Source organism: Oncorhynchus mykiss, chromosome 14 (genome assembly GCF_057628025.1).
Source record: "Oncorhynchus mykiss isolate SJ-2025 chromosome 14, ASM5762802v1, whole genome shotgun sequence".
NCBI classification, from domain to species: domain Eukaryota; kingdom Metazoa; phylum Chordata; class Actinopteri; order Salmoniformes; family Salmonidae; genus Oncorhynchus; species Oncorhynchus mykiss.
Window position 1 is genome coordinate 30720001 of NC_143035.1, and position 15421 is coordinate 30735421.

General features: G+C 47.0%; 1 protein-coding gene across 2 annotated transcripts in view; it reads left to right on the top strand.

The window, feature by feature from the left end:
• Positions 1-15421, top strand: part of LOC110487777 (transcription factor COE1) — a 140839-nt gene that overhangs the window by 23251 nt on the left and 102167 nt on the right. The window lies entirely within an intron of this gene.

A 15421-nucleotide genomic window follows, 5' to 3' on the forward strand; every position in this document is an offset into this window, starting at 1 on the left:
CTCCGTGATAGGATTGTGTCGAGGCACAGATCAAGGGAAAGGTACCAAAAAATGGCTGCAGCATTGAAGGTCCCCAGGAACACAGTGGCCTCCATCATTCTTAAATGGAAGAAGTTTGGAACCACCAAGAATCTTCCTAAAGCTGGCCGCCTGGCCAAACTGAGCAATCGGCGGAGAAGGGCCTTGGTCAGGGAGGTGACCAAGAACCCGATGGTCACTCTGACAGAGCTCCAAAGTTCCTCTGTGAAACTTCCAGAAGGACAACCATCTCTGCAGCACTCCACCAATCAGGCCTTTATGGTCGAGTGGCCAGATGGAATCCACTCCTCAGTAAAAGGCACCTAACAACCCACTTGGAGTTTGCCAAAAGACACCTAAAGACTCCCAGACCATGAGAAACAAGGTTGTCTGGTCTGATGAAACCAATATTGAACTTTTTGGCCTGAATGTCAAGCGTCACATCTGGAGGAAACCTGGCACCATCCCTACGGTGAAGCATGGTGGTGGCAGCATCATGCTGTGGGGATGTTTTTCAGCGGCAGGGACTGGGAGACTAGTCAGGATCGAGGGAAAGATGAACGGCGCTAAGTACAGAGAGATCAAATCAAATCAAATCAAATTTATTTTATATAGCCCTTCGTACATCAGCTGATATCTCAAAGTGCTGTACAGAAACCCAGCCTAAAACCCCAAACAGCAAGCAATGCAGGTGAAGAAGCACGGTGGCTAGGAAAAACTCCCTAGAAAGGCCAAAACCTAGGAAGAAACCTAGAGAGGAACCAGGCTATGTGGGGTGGCCAGTCCTCTTCTGGCTGTGCCGGGTGGAGATTATAACAAAACATGGTCAAGATGTTCAAATGTTCATAAATGACCAGCATGGTCGAATAATAATAAGGCAGAATAGTTGAAACTGGAGCAGCAGCACAGTCAGGTGGACTGGGGACAGCAAGGAGTCATCATGTCAGGTAGTCCTGGGGCATGGTCCTAGGGCTCAGGTCCTCCGAGAGAGAGAAAGAAAGAGAGAATTAGAGAGAGCATATGTGGGATGGCCAGTCCTCTTCTGGCTGTGCCGGGTGGAGATTATAACAGAACATGGCCAAGATGTTCAAATGTTCATAAATGATCAGCATGGTCGAATAATAATAAGGCAGAACAGTTGAAACTGGAGCAGCAGCACAGCCAGGTGGACTGGGGACAGCAAGGAGTCATCATGTCAGGTAGTCCTGGGGCATGGTCCTAGGGCTCAGGTCCTCCGAGAGAGAGAAAGAGAGAAGGAGAGAATTAGAGAACGCACACTTAGATTCACACAGGACACCGAATAGGACAGGAGAAGTACTCCAGATATAACAAACTGACCCTAGCCCCCCGACACATAAACTACTGCAGCATAAATACTGGAGGCTGAGACAGGAGGGGTCAGGAGACACTGTGGCCCACTCCGAGGACACCCCCGGACAGGGCCAAACAGGAAGGATATAACCCCACCCACTTTGCCAAAGCACAGCCCCCACACCACTAGAGGGATATCTTCAACCACCAACTTACCATCCTGAGACAAGGCTGAGTATAGCCCACAAAGACCTCCGCCACGGCACAACTTAAGGGGGGGGGGGGAGCGCCAACCCAGACAGGATGACCACATCAGTGACTCAACCCACTCAGGTGACGCACCTCCTCCAGGGACGGCATGAGAGAGCCCCAGTAAAGCCAGTGACTCAGCCCCTGTAATAGGGTTAGAGGCAGAGAATCCCAGTGGAAAGAGGGGAACCGGCCAGGCAGAGACAGCAAGGGTGGTTCGTTGCTCCAGAGCCTTTCCGTTCAACCTCCCACTCCTGGGCCAGACTACACTCAATCATATGACCCACTGAAGAGATGAGTCTTCAGTAGAGACTTAAAGGTTGAGACCGAGTTTGCGTCTCTGACATGGGTAGGCAGACCGTTCCATAAAAATGGAGCTCTATAGGAGAAAGCCCTGCCTCCAGCTGTTTGCTTAAAAATTCTAGGGACAATTAGGAGGCCTGCGTCTTGTGACCGTAGCGTACGTGTAGGTATGTACGGCAGGACCAAATCAGAGAGATAGATAGGAGCAAGCCCATGTAATGCTTTGTAGGTTAGCAGTAAAACCTTGAAATCAGCCCTTGCTTTGACAGGAAGCCAGTGTAGAGAGGCTAGCACTGGAGTAATATGATCAAATTTTTTGGTTCTAGTCAGGATTCTAGCAGCCGTATTTAGCACTAACTGAAGTTTATTTAGTGCTTTATCCGGGTAGCCGGAAAGTAGGGCATTGCAGTAGTCTAACCTGGAAGTGACAAAAGCATGGATTAATTTTTCTGCATCATTTTTGGACAGAAAGTTCCTGATTTTTGCAATGTTTCGTAGATGGAAAAAAGCTGTCCTTGAAATGGTCTTGATATGTTCTTCAAAAGAGAGATCAGGGTCCAGAGTAACGCCGAGGTCCTTCACAGTTTTATTTGAGACGACTGTACAACCATTAAGATTAATTGTCAGATTCAACAGAAGATCTCTTTGTTTCTTGGGACCTAGAACAAGCATCTCTGTTTTGTCCGAGTTTAAAAGTAGAAAGTTTGCAGCCATCCACTTCCTTATGTCTGAAACACATTCTTCTAGCAAGGGCAATTTTGGGGCTTCACCATGTTTAATTGAAATGTACAGCTGTGTGTCATCTGCATAGCAGTGAAAGTTAACATTATGTTTTCGAATAACATCCCCAAGAGGTAAAATATATAGTGAAAACAAAAGTGGTCCTAAAACGGAACCTTGAGGAACACCGAAATTTACAGTTGATTTGTCAGAGGACAGACCATTGACAGAGACAAACTGATATCTTTCCGACAGATAAGATCTAAACCAGGCCAGAACTTGTCCGTGTAGACCAATTTGGGTTTCCAATCTCTCCAAAAGAATGTGGTGATCGATGGTATCAAAAGCAGCACTAAGGTCTAGGAGCACGAGGACAGATGCAGAGCCTCGGTCCGATGCCATTAAAATGTCATTTACCACCTTCACAAGTGCCGTCTCAGTGCTATGATGGGGTCTAAAACCAGACTGAAGCATTTCATATACATTGTTTGTCTTCAGGAAGGCAGTGAGTTGTTGCGCAACAGCCTTTTCTAAAATTTTTGAGAGGAATGGAAGATTCGATATAGGCCGATAGTTTTTTATATTTTCTGGGTCAAGGTTTGGCTTTTTCAAGAGAGGCTTTATTACTGCCACTTTTAATGAGTTTGGTACACATCCGGTGGATAGAGAGCCGTTTATTATGTTCAACATAGTAGGGCCAAGCACAGGAAGCAGCTCTTTCAGTAGTTTAGTTGGAATAGGGTCCAGTATGCAGCTTGAAGGTTTAGAGGCCATGATTATTTTCATCATTGTGTCAAGAGATATAGTACTAAAACACTTGAGTGTCTCTCTTGATCCTAGGTCCTGGCAGAGTTGTGCAGACTCAGGACAACTGAGCTTTGAAGGAATACGCAGATTTAAGGAAGAGTCCGTAATTTGCTTTCTAATAATCATAATCTTTTCCTCAAAGAAGTTCATGAATTTATCACTGCTAAAGTGAAAGTCATCCTCTCTTGGGGAATGCTGCTTTTTAGTTAGCTTTGCGACAGTATCAAAAAGGAATTTCGGATTGTTCTTATTTTCCTCAATTAAGTTAGAAAAATAGGATGATCGAGCAGCAGTAAGGGCTCTTCGGTACTGCACAGTACTGTCTTTCCAAGCTAGTCGGAAGACTTCCAGTTTGGTGTGGCGCCATTTCCGTTCCAATTTTCTGGAAGCTTGCTTCAGAGCTCGGGTATTTTCTGTGTACCAGGGAGCTAGTTTCTTATGAGAAATGTTTTTAGTTTTTAGGGGTGCAACTGCATCTAGGGTATTGCGCAAGGTTAAGTTGAGTTCCTCAGTTAGGTGGTTAACTGATTTTTGTCCTCTGGCGTCCTTGGGTAGGCAGAAGGAGTCTGGAAGGACATCAAGGAATCTTTGTGTTGTCTGTGAATTTATAGCACGACTTTTGATGATCCTTGGTTGGGGTCTGAGCAGATTATTTGTTGCAATTGCAAACGTAATAAAATGGTGGTCCGATAGTCCAGGATTATGAGGAAAAACATTAAGATCCACAACATTTATTCCATGGGACAAAACTAGGTCCAGCGTATGACTGTGACAGTGAGTGGGTCCAGAGACATGTTGGACAAAACCCACTGAGTCGATGATGGCTCCGAAAGCCTTTTGGAGTGGGTCTGTGGACTTTTCCATGTGAATATTAAAGTCACCAAAGATTAGAATATTATCCGCTATGACTACAAGGTCCGATAGGAATTCAGGGAACTCAGTGAGGAACGCTGTATATGGCCCAGGAGGCCTGTAAACAGTAGCTATAAAAAGTGATTGAGTAGGCTGCATAGATTTCATGACTAGAAGCTCAAAAGACGAAAACGTCATTTTTTTTTTTGTAAATTGAAATTTGCTATCGTAAATGTTAGCAACACCTCCGCCTTTGCGGGATGCACGGGGGATATGGTCACTAGTGTAGCCAGGAGGTGAGGCCTCATTTAACACAGTAAATTCATCAGGCTTAAGCCAGGTTTCAGTCAGGCCAATCACATCAAGATTATGATCAGTGATTAGTTCATTGACTATAATTGCCTTTGAAGTAAGGGATCTAACATTAAGTAGCCCTATTTTGAGATGTGAGGTATCATGATCTCTTTCAATAATGACAGGAATGGAGGTGGTCTTTATCCTAGTGAGATTTCTAAGGCGAACACCGCCATGTTTAGTTTTGCCCAACCTAGGTCGAGGCACAGACACGGTCTCAATGGTGATAGCTGAGCTGACTACACTGACTGTGCTAGTGGCAGACTCCACTATGCTGGCAGGCTGGCTAACAGCCTGCTGCCTGGCCTGCACCCTATTTCATTGTGGAGCTAGAGGAGTTAGAGCCCTGTCTATGTTGGTAGATAAAATGAGAGCACCCCTCCAGCTAGGATGGAGTCCGTCACTCCTCAGCAGGTCAGGCTTGGTCCTGTTTGTGGGCGAGTCCCAGAAAGAGGGCCAATTATCTACAAATTCTATCTTTTGGGAGGGGCAGAAAACAGTTTTCAACCAGCGATTGAGTTGTGAGACTCTGCTGTAGAGCTCATCACTCCCCCTAACTGGGAGGGGGCCAGAGACAATTACTCGATGCCGACACATCTTTCTAGCTGATTTACACGCAGAAGCTATGTTGCGCTTGGTGATCTCTGACTGTTTCATCCTAACATCGTTGGTGCCGACGTGGATAACAATATCTCTATACTCTCTACACTCGCCAGTTTTAGCTTTAGCCAGCACCATCTTCAGATTAGCCTTAACGTCGGTAGCCCTGCCCCCCGGTAAACAGTGTATGATCGCTGGATGATTCTCAAGTCTAATACTGCGGGTAATGGAGTCGCCAATGACTAGAGTTTTCAATTTGTCAGAGCTAATGGTGGGAAGCTTCGGCGTCTCAGACCCCGTAACGGGAGGAGTAGAGACCAGAGAAGACTCGGCCTCTGACTCCGACCCGCTGCTTAATGGGGAAAACCGGTTGAAAGTTTCTGTCGGCTGAATGAGCGACACCGGTTGAGCGTTCCTACAGCATTTCCTTCCAGAAACCGTGAGAAAGTTGTCCGGCTGCGGGGACTGTGCCAGGGGATTTATACTACTATCTGTACTTACTGGTGGCACAGACGCGGTCTCATCCTTTCCTACACTGAAATTACCCTTGCCTAGCGATTGCGTCTGAAGCTGGGCTTGTAGCACAGCTATCCTCGCCGTAAGGCGAGTACAGCGACTACAATTAGAAGGCATCATGTTAATGTTACTACTTAGCTTCGGCTGTTGGAGGTCCTGACGAATCGTGTCCAGATAAAGCGTCCGGAGTGAAAAAGTTGAGTAGGAAAAAACAAAAATATAAACGGTAATTAAAAAGTAAAAACCGTAAATTTGTCAGGTAGCAAAACAGGTTGGCAACAAAACGCACAGCAACTCAAAAACAAGTCTGCAAGTCGTGACCGGAAATGACGTTGAGATAGATGGTCCTTGATGAAAACCTGCTCCAGAGCACTCAGGACCTCAGACTGGGGCTAAGGTTCACCTTGATAGATCCTTGATGAAAACCTGCTCCAGAGCACTCAGGACCTCAGACTGGGGCTAAGGTTCACCTTCCAACAGGACAACGACCCTAAACACACAGCCAAGACAACGCAGGTGTGGCTTCAGGACAAGTCTCTGAATGTCCTTGAGTGGCCCAGCCAGAGCCCGGGCTTGAACCCGATCTAACATCTCTGGAGAGACCTGAAAATAGCTGTGAGGCGACGCTCCCCATCTAACCTGACAGAGCTTGAGAGGATCTGCAGAGAAGAATGGGAGACTGTCGCCAAACCAGGTGTGCACAGCTTGTAGCATCATACCCAAGAAGACTCAATGCTGTAACTGCTGACAAAGGTGCTTCAACAAAGTACTGAGTAAAGGGTCTGAATACTTACTTTAATGTGATATTTCTGTTCTTTGCAAACATTTCTAAAAACTTTTTTTTTGCTTTGTCATTATGGAGTATTGTGTGTAGACTGATGAGGGGAAAAAAACTATTTCATCCATTTTAGAAAAGTCTAACATAACAAAATGTGGAAACTTTCAAGGGGTCTTACAAACACACACACTCAGTCAGTACAACACATGGTCATTTAGCAGACCATTATATTCTAATCAACTAACAACAGTTGTGAGGTGTTATTGAATACACTCTGACACACGGACACAAATACACACACTAGTAGTGAGCCTGGCGTGAGCACCATTCTGACTTCTGTAAGTGACTCTTGAGACGAGGGAGGGAGGGAGGGCGGGAAGGAGGGAGGGAGGGAGGGAGAGAGGGAGGGAGGGAGGGAGGGAGGGATCATTACAACACTGTATATAAACATAATATGACATTTGAAATGTCTTTATTCTTTTGGAACTTTTGTCACGTTTATTTTTGATCCATTTCCCTTGCTTTGGCAATGTAAACACGTTTCCCATGCCAATAAAGCCCCTTAAATTGAAATTGAGTTCCCCCTTTCACTCCATGCTACTCCTATGGTACTACTCTTACTCCACTGGTAGCGCCCAGTGTAGTAAGACTACTGGCCTGAAAACCTGAGCTAAAACCCAACAGCATGTAATTAGTGTAGAAGCAGTTGATTGGCTGACAGCGTTGACCAACATAGGTACCACTAATTAGCTCCCTCTAGACCTGTGTGTGTAGAGGATGTTGATATACACGGTTGGATCCCCTGTGAGATGAGAATCAAGCTCATACTCTGAGTCGATATTCACTTAATAATAAGGAATTGCCCTTGACCACGCCCACAAGTTGGGGAAAACAAACATTCTTCCCCGTGGATCCCAATTGTAAAAGAGCCTTGCCGATTGTTGCGTTGCCGATTGTTTTTGTTATACAGAAATAACAAAACATGTCAAAAAGCGACTGTGTTGTTCAATTAAGCAATAAGTCCAGGGGTGGTATGGCATGTGGCCAATATACCACGGCTAAGGGCTGTTCTTAGGACACAGCTCTTAGCCATGGTATGTTGGCCATATATCACAACCCCCCCCCCCAAGGTGCCTTATTGCTATAATTCACTGGTTACCAACTAAATTTGAGCAGAAAAAAATGTTTTGTCATACCCATGGTATACGGTCTGATATACCACGGCTTTCAGCCAATCAGCATTCAGGGCTCGAACCACCCAGGTTATAATGTACATTTAATCACAGGTAAGACATTTACCTCGTTTAGTAGAGTCCGTTTTAAACTCCACTCAGTACTTGTCGATGTATTGTCCTTTTGTTTGGCTTGTTGGCTTCCTTAATGTTCTGGTTGGTAGCTAGGTAGCACTCATGTGGCTAACGTTAGTACCATCATGAAAAGGGGCATGAGGGAAGCCCTAATATATTAGGTTTTTGTAGGTAGAGAGAACGTTCAGGAGCCATGTTGAAATGTAATATTTAGACATGTACTTTTCTTAAATGTAGTTTTGACTAAAGCAAGAAAATTGTGTTTTTGCTGTGAGACAATTGGTATCCAAGGTTGTTTCCCCACAGGCGGGCGGGGCCTCAGCGTTCTATATAACACAACTGGGACTATTATGAAACCAGGCCAACCTGAGATAGGTGTCCTGTTCTGCTCCTCTTTGTCACAAATCAGCTTATAAATGTTTTTTCCTCCCTCTCCTCTCTATTTCCACATTCTCCTTCTCTCTCCTCCTCTTTCTCCTTCCCAAAGTTAACCCTCCCTCTCTCTTTACTTCTGTCCTAGACTGGTGGTCAGTAGACATCTTGCTAAAACAGAATGCTGTCTCTGTCTCATGCCGTTATTTTAGTGCAACATCACAGAGCAAAAGGCAAGAGATGGGTTCTCTCTAAGACATGGGTTAGGGTAAGACATAGGAGAGTGATGGGTTCTCTCTAAGACACAGAGAAGGGTAAGACATGGGAGAGTGATGGGTTCTCTCTAAGACATGGAGAAGGGTAAGACATGGGAGAGTGATGGGTTCTCTCTAAGACACAGAGAAGGGTAAGACATGGGAGAGTGATGTGTTCTCTCTAAGACACAGAGAAGGGTAAGACATGGGAGAGTGATGGGTTCTCTCTAAGACACAGAGAAGGGTAAGACATGGGAGAGTGATGGGTTCTCTCTAAGACACAGAGAAGGGTAAGACATGGGAGAGTGATGGGTTCTCTCTAAGACACAGAGAAGGGTAAGACATGGGAGAGTGATGGGTTCTCTCTAAGACATGGAGAAGGGTAAGACATGGGAGAGTGATGGGTTCTCTCTAAGACACAGAGAAGGGTAAGACATGGGAGAGTGATGGGTTCTCTCTAAGACATGGAGAAGGGTAAGACATGGGAGAGTGATGGGTTCTCTCTAAGACACAGAGAAGGGTAAGACATGGGAGAGTGATGGGTTCTCTCTAAGACACAGAGAAGGGTAAGACATGGGAGAGTGATGGGTTCTCTCTAAGACACAGAGAAGGGTAAGACATGGGAGAGTGATGGGTTCTCTCTAAGACATGGGTTAGGGTAAGACATAGGAGAGTGATGGGTTCTCTCTAAGACATGGGTTAGGGTAAGATATGAGAGAGTGGTGGGTTCTCTCTGAGACACAGGGAAGGGTAAGACATAGGAGAGTGATGGGTTCTCCATAAGACATGGGTTATGGTAAGACATGGGAGAGTGATGTGCTCTCTCTAAGACACAGAGAAGGGTAAGACATAGGAGAGTGATGGGTTCTCCATAAGACATGGGTTATGGTAAGACATGGGAGAGTGATGTGCTCTCTCTAAGACACAGGGAAGGGTAAGACATGGGAGAGTGATGTGCTCTCTCTAAGACACAGAGAAGGGTAAGACATAGGAGAGTGATGGGTTCTCCATAAGACATGGGTTATGGTAAGACATGGGAGAGTGATGTGCTCTCTCTAAGACACAGGGAAGGGTAAGACATGGGAGAGTGATGTGCTCTCTCTAAGACACAGAGAAGGGTAAGACATAGGAGAGTGATGGGTTCTCCATAAGACATGGGTTAGGGTAAGACATGGGAGAGTGATGGGTTCTCTCTAAGACACAGAGAAGGGTAAGACATGGGAGAGTGATGGGTTCTCTCTAAGACAGGGGTTAGGGTAAGACATGGGAGAGTGATGGGTTCTCTCTAAGACATGGGTTAGGGTAAGACATGGGAGAGTGATGGGTTCTCTCTAAGACACAGAGAAGGGTAAGACATGGGAGAGTGATGGGTTCTCTCTTAGACACAGGAGTGATGGGTTCTCTCTAAGACACAGGAGTGATGGGTTCTCTCTAAGACACAGGGACGGGTAGGACATGGGAGAGTGATGGGTTCTCTCTAAGACACGGAGAAGGGTAAGACATGGGAGCGTGATGGGTTCTCTATAAGTCATGGGAGAGTGATCGGTTCGGTCTAAAAAATGGACGCAGGATGGGTTCTCTCTAAGACTCAGAGAAGGGTTAAACATGGGAGAGGGATGGGTTTCTCTCTAAGACATGGGTTAGGGTAAGACATGGGAGAGTGATGGGTTCTCTCTAAGATATGGGTTATGGTAAGACATGAGAGAGTTATAGTGTTCTCTCTAAGATATGGGTTATGGTAAGACATGGGAGAGTGATGTGCTCTCTCTAAGACATGGGTTAGGGTAAGACATGGGAGAGTGATGTGTTCTCTCTAAGACACAGGGAAGGGTAAGACATGGGAGAGTGATGTGCTCTCTCTAAGACATGGGAGAGTGATGGGTTCTCTCTAAGACACAGAGAAGGGTAAGACATGGGAGAGTGATGTGCTCTCTCTAAGACATGGGTTAGGGTAAGACATGGGAGAGTGATGTGTTCTCTCTAAGACACAGAGAAGGGTAAGACATGGGAGAGTGATGGGTTCTCTCTAAGACAGGGAAGGGTAAGACATGGGAGAGTGATAGGTTCTCTCTAAGACACAGGGAAGGGTAAGACATGGGAGAGTGATAGGTTCTCTATAAGACACAGAGAAGGGTAAGACATGGGAGAGTGATGGGTTCTCTCTAAGACAGGGAAGGGTAAGACATGGGAGAGTGATGGGTTCTCTCTAAGACAGGGAAGGGTAAGACATGGGAGAGTGATGGGTTCTCTCTAAGACACAGGGAAGGGTAAGACATGGGAGAGGGAGAGGTTCTCTCTAAGACACAGAGAAGGGTAAGACATGGGAGAGGGAGAGGTTCTCTCTAAGACACAGAGAAGGGTAAGACATGGGAGAGGGAGAGGTTCTCTCTAAGACACAGGGAAGGGTAAGACATGGGAGAGGGAGAGGTTCTCTCTAAGACACAGAGAAGGGTAAGACATGGGAGAGGGATAGGTTCTCTCTAAGACACAGAGAAGGGTAAGACATGGGAGAGGGAGAGGTTCTCTCTAAGACACAGAGAAGGGTAAGACATGGGAGAGGGAGAGGTTCTCTCTAAGACACAGGGAAGGGTAAGACATGGGAGAGGGAGAGGTTCTCTCTAAGACACAGAGAAGGGTAAGACATGGGAGAGGGAGAGGTTCTCTCTAAGACAGGGAAGGGTAAGACATGGGAGAGTGATAGGTTCTCTCTAAGACACAGAGAAGGGTAAGACATGGGAGAGTGATGGGTTCTCTCTAAGACAGGGAAGGGTAAGACATGGGAGAGTGATGGGTTCTCTCTAAGACACAGGGAAGGGTAAGACATGGGAGAGTGATGGGTTCTCTCTAAGACACAGAGAAGGGTAAGACATGGGAGAGTGATGGGTTCTCTCTAAGACACAGAGAAGGGTAAGACATGGGAGAGTGATGGGTTCTCTCTAAGACACAGAGAAGGGTAAGACATGGGAGAGTGATGGGTTCTCTCTAAGACATGGAGAAGGGTAAGACATGGGAGAGTGATGGGTTCTCTCTAAGACACAGAGAAGGGTAAGACATGGGAGAGTGATGGGTTCTCTCTAAGACACAGAGAAGGGTAAGACATGTGAGAGTGATGGGTTCTCTCTAAGACACAGAGAAGGGTAAGACATGGGAGAGTGATGGGTTCTCTCTAAGACACAGGGAAGGGTAAGACATGGGAGAGTGATGGGTTCTCTCTAAGACACAGAGAAGGGTAAGACATGGGAGAGTGATGGGTTCTCTCTAAGACACAGAGAAGGGTAAGACATGGGAGAGTGAGAGGTTCTCTCTAAGACACAGAGAAGGGTAAGACATGGGAGAGTGATGGGTTATCTCTAAGACACAGAGAAGGGTAAGACATGGGAGAGTGAGAGGTTCTCTCTAAGACACAGGGAAGGGTAAGACATGGGAGAGGGAGAGGTTCTCTCTAAGACACAGAGAAGGGTAAGACATGGGAGAGTGATGTGCTCTCTATAAGACAGAGAAGGGTAAGACATGGGAGAGTGAGGGGTTCTCTCTAAGACATGGGTTAGGGTAAGACATGGGAGAGTGATGTGTTCTCTCTAAGACACAGGGAAGGGTAAGACATGGGAGAGTGATGTGCTCTCTATAAGACAGAGAAGGGTAAGACATGGGAGAGTGAGGGGTTCTCTCTAAGACACAGAGAAGGGTAAGACATGGGAGAGTGATAGGTTCTCTCTAAGACACAGAGAAGGGTAAGACATGGGAGAGTGATGTGCTCTCTATAAGACAGAGAAGGGTAAGACATGGGAGAGTGATGTGCTCTCTATAAGACAGAGAAGGGTAAGACATGGGAGAGTGAGGGGTTCTCTATAAGACAGAGAAGGGTAAGACATGGGAGAGTGATGGGTTCTCTCTAAGACACAGAGAAGGGTAAGACATGGGTGAGTGATGGGTTCTCTCTAAGACACAGAGAAGGGTAAGACATGGGAGACTGATGGGTTCTCTATAAGACAGAGAAGGGTAAGACATGGGAGAGTGATGGGTTCTCTCTAAGACACAGAGAAGGGTAAGACATGGGAGACTGATGGGTTCTCTATAAGACAGAGAAGGGTAAGACATGGGTGAGTGATGGGTTCTCTCTAAGACACAGAGAAGGGTAAGACATGGGAGACTGATGGGTTCTCTATAAGACAGAGAAGGGTAAGACATGGGAGAGTGATGTGCTCTCTCTAAGACAGAGAAGGGTAAGACATGGGAGACTGATGGGTTCTCTATAAGACAGAGAAGGGTAAGACATGGGAGAGGGAGAGGTTCTCTCTTCCTCTGTTTTTAGACAGGTCTATGAAAGCTCCTCTTCCTTCCATCTCAGTCCTGACAGGGTTACTCTAATATCAAACTGATGGTTTGTCACATTGTGTGGAAAGTGACTTTTCACTGTCCAGTAGTTTGTCAGCTAATGGAGAGTAAGGACACACACACACAGACTTTATGTGTGTGTGCTAGTGTTTACTTTTGTGTGTGTGTGTGTGTTAAATAAATAAAATATTCTGTGTAAATTGGTTTTTCTGGAGTGTGTTTTATTGACAGAGTGTGTGACAGAGTGTGTGTGTGAGATGGAGATTATTGTTTCATGTTTTTTTTTTTTTAAGGACCCTTGACAGGAAGGATGGGAAATGTAACCTCAAAATGGGTACACACACACACACACACACACGCTGCCACGCAAACACATCCGCACATGGTCTCTGTCCCTCTGTCCATCCAGCCATGACACAGGGTAATATCACCTGTCTGTCCCTCTGTCCATCCAGCCATGACACAGGGTAATGTCACCTATCTGTCCCTCTGTCCATCCATCCATGACACAGGGTAATGTCACCTGTCTGTCCCTCTGTCCATCCATCCATGACACAGGGTAATGTCACCTGTCTGTCCCTCTGTCCATCCAGCCACGACACAGGGTAATGTCACCTGTCTGTCCCTCTGTCCATCCAGCCATGACACAGGGTAATGTCACCTGTCTGTCCCTTTGTCCATCCATCCATGACACAGGGTAATGTCACCTGTCTGTCCCTCTGTCCATCCAGCCATGACACAGGGTAATGTCACCTGTCTGTCCCTCTGTCCATCCATCCATGACACAGGGTAATGTCACCTGTCTGTCCCTTTGTCCATCCAGCCATGACACAGGGTAATGTCACCTGTCTGTCCCTCTGTCCGTCCATCCATGTTGGAGGGTAATGTCACCTGTCTGTCCTTCTGTCCATCCATCCATGACACAGGGTAATGTCACCTGTCTGTCCCTCTGTCCGTCCAGCCATGATGGAGGGTAATGTCACCTGTCTGTCCCTCTGTCCATCCATCCATGACACAGGGTAATGTCACCTGTCTGTCCCTCTGTCCATCCATCCATGACACAGGGTAATGTCACCTGTCTGTCCCTTTGTCCATCCAGCCATGACACAGGGTAATGTCACCTGTCTGTCCCTCTGTCCGTCCATCCATGTTGGAGGGTAATGTCACCTGTCTGTCCTTCTGTCCATCCATCCATGACACAGGGTAATGTCACCTGTCTGTCCCTCTGTCCGTCCAGCCATGATGGAGGGTAATGTCACCTGTCTGTCCCTCTGTCCGTCCAGCCATGACACAGGGTAATGTCACCTGTCTGTCCCTCCAGCCATGACACAGGGTAATGTCACCTGTCTGTCCCTCTGTCCGTCCAGCCATGATGGAGGGTAATATCACCTGTCTGTCCCTCTGTCCATCGAGCCACGACACAGGGTAATATCACCTGTCTGTCCCTCTGTCCATTCAGCCATGATGGAGGGTAATGTCACCTGTCTGTCCCTCTGTCCGTCCAGCCATGACATAGGGTAATGTCAACTGTCTGTCCCTCCAGCCATGACACAGGGTAATGTCACCTGTCTGTCCCTCTGTCCGTCCAGCCATGATGGAGGGTAATATCACCTGTCTGTCCCTCTGTCCATCGAGCCACGACACAGGGTAATATCACCTGTCTGTCCCTCTGTCCATCCAGCCATGACGGAGGGTAATATCACCTGTCTGTCCCTCTGTCCATCGAGACACGACACATGGTAATGTCACCTGTCTGTCCCTCTGTCCATCGAGCCACGACACAGGGTAATATCACCTGTCTGTCCCTCTGTCCATCCAGCCATGACACAGGGTAATATCACCTGTCTGTCCCTCTGTCCATCCAGCCATGACACAGGGTAATATCACCTGTCTGTCCCTCTGTCCATCCAGCCACGACACAGGGTAATATCACCTGTCTGTTCCTCTGTCCATCCAGCCATGATGGAGGGTAATATCACCTGTCTGTCCCTCTGTCCATCGAGCCACGACACAGGGTAATGTCACCTGTCTGTCCCTCTGTCCATCCAGCCATGACACAGGGTAATATCACCTGTCTGTCCCTCTGTCCATCCAGCCATGACACAGGGTAATATCACCTGTCTGTCCCTCTGTCCATCCAGCCATGACACAGGGTAATATCACCTGTCTGTTGTTATCACGCCCTCCCCCTTTCCTGTCCCCTTCCTCCATCGTCTTCCTGCCTCACCCCTCTACACTTCACCCCCTCCCCCTGTCTTCTCCTCCTCTGGCCAGCCACACCTTATCCCTCTTCTCCTCCTCTAATCAGCCACACCTTATCCCTCTTCTCCTCCTCTAATCAGCCACACCTTATCCCTCTTCTCCTCCTCTAATCAGCCACACCTTACCCTTTTCTCTATTCTATTCTCTCTCCATCTCTCCCCCCCTCCCTGTCCTCTCCCTTTCACATCTCCCCCTCTTCTCTCCCTCTCCCACAGTCACCAGAAAACCACACAGGAATGGACTCCTGTTGTAGCTGATGTGTAATGTCTGGTTATGATCACCCAGTGTGTTATATGGGAGAGTAATTGACTAGAACTGCTATGTTAATATTAACCAGGTGTCTTAGCTGAGTGTGTCAGATTAGGCCTAAGGACTTTCTGACC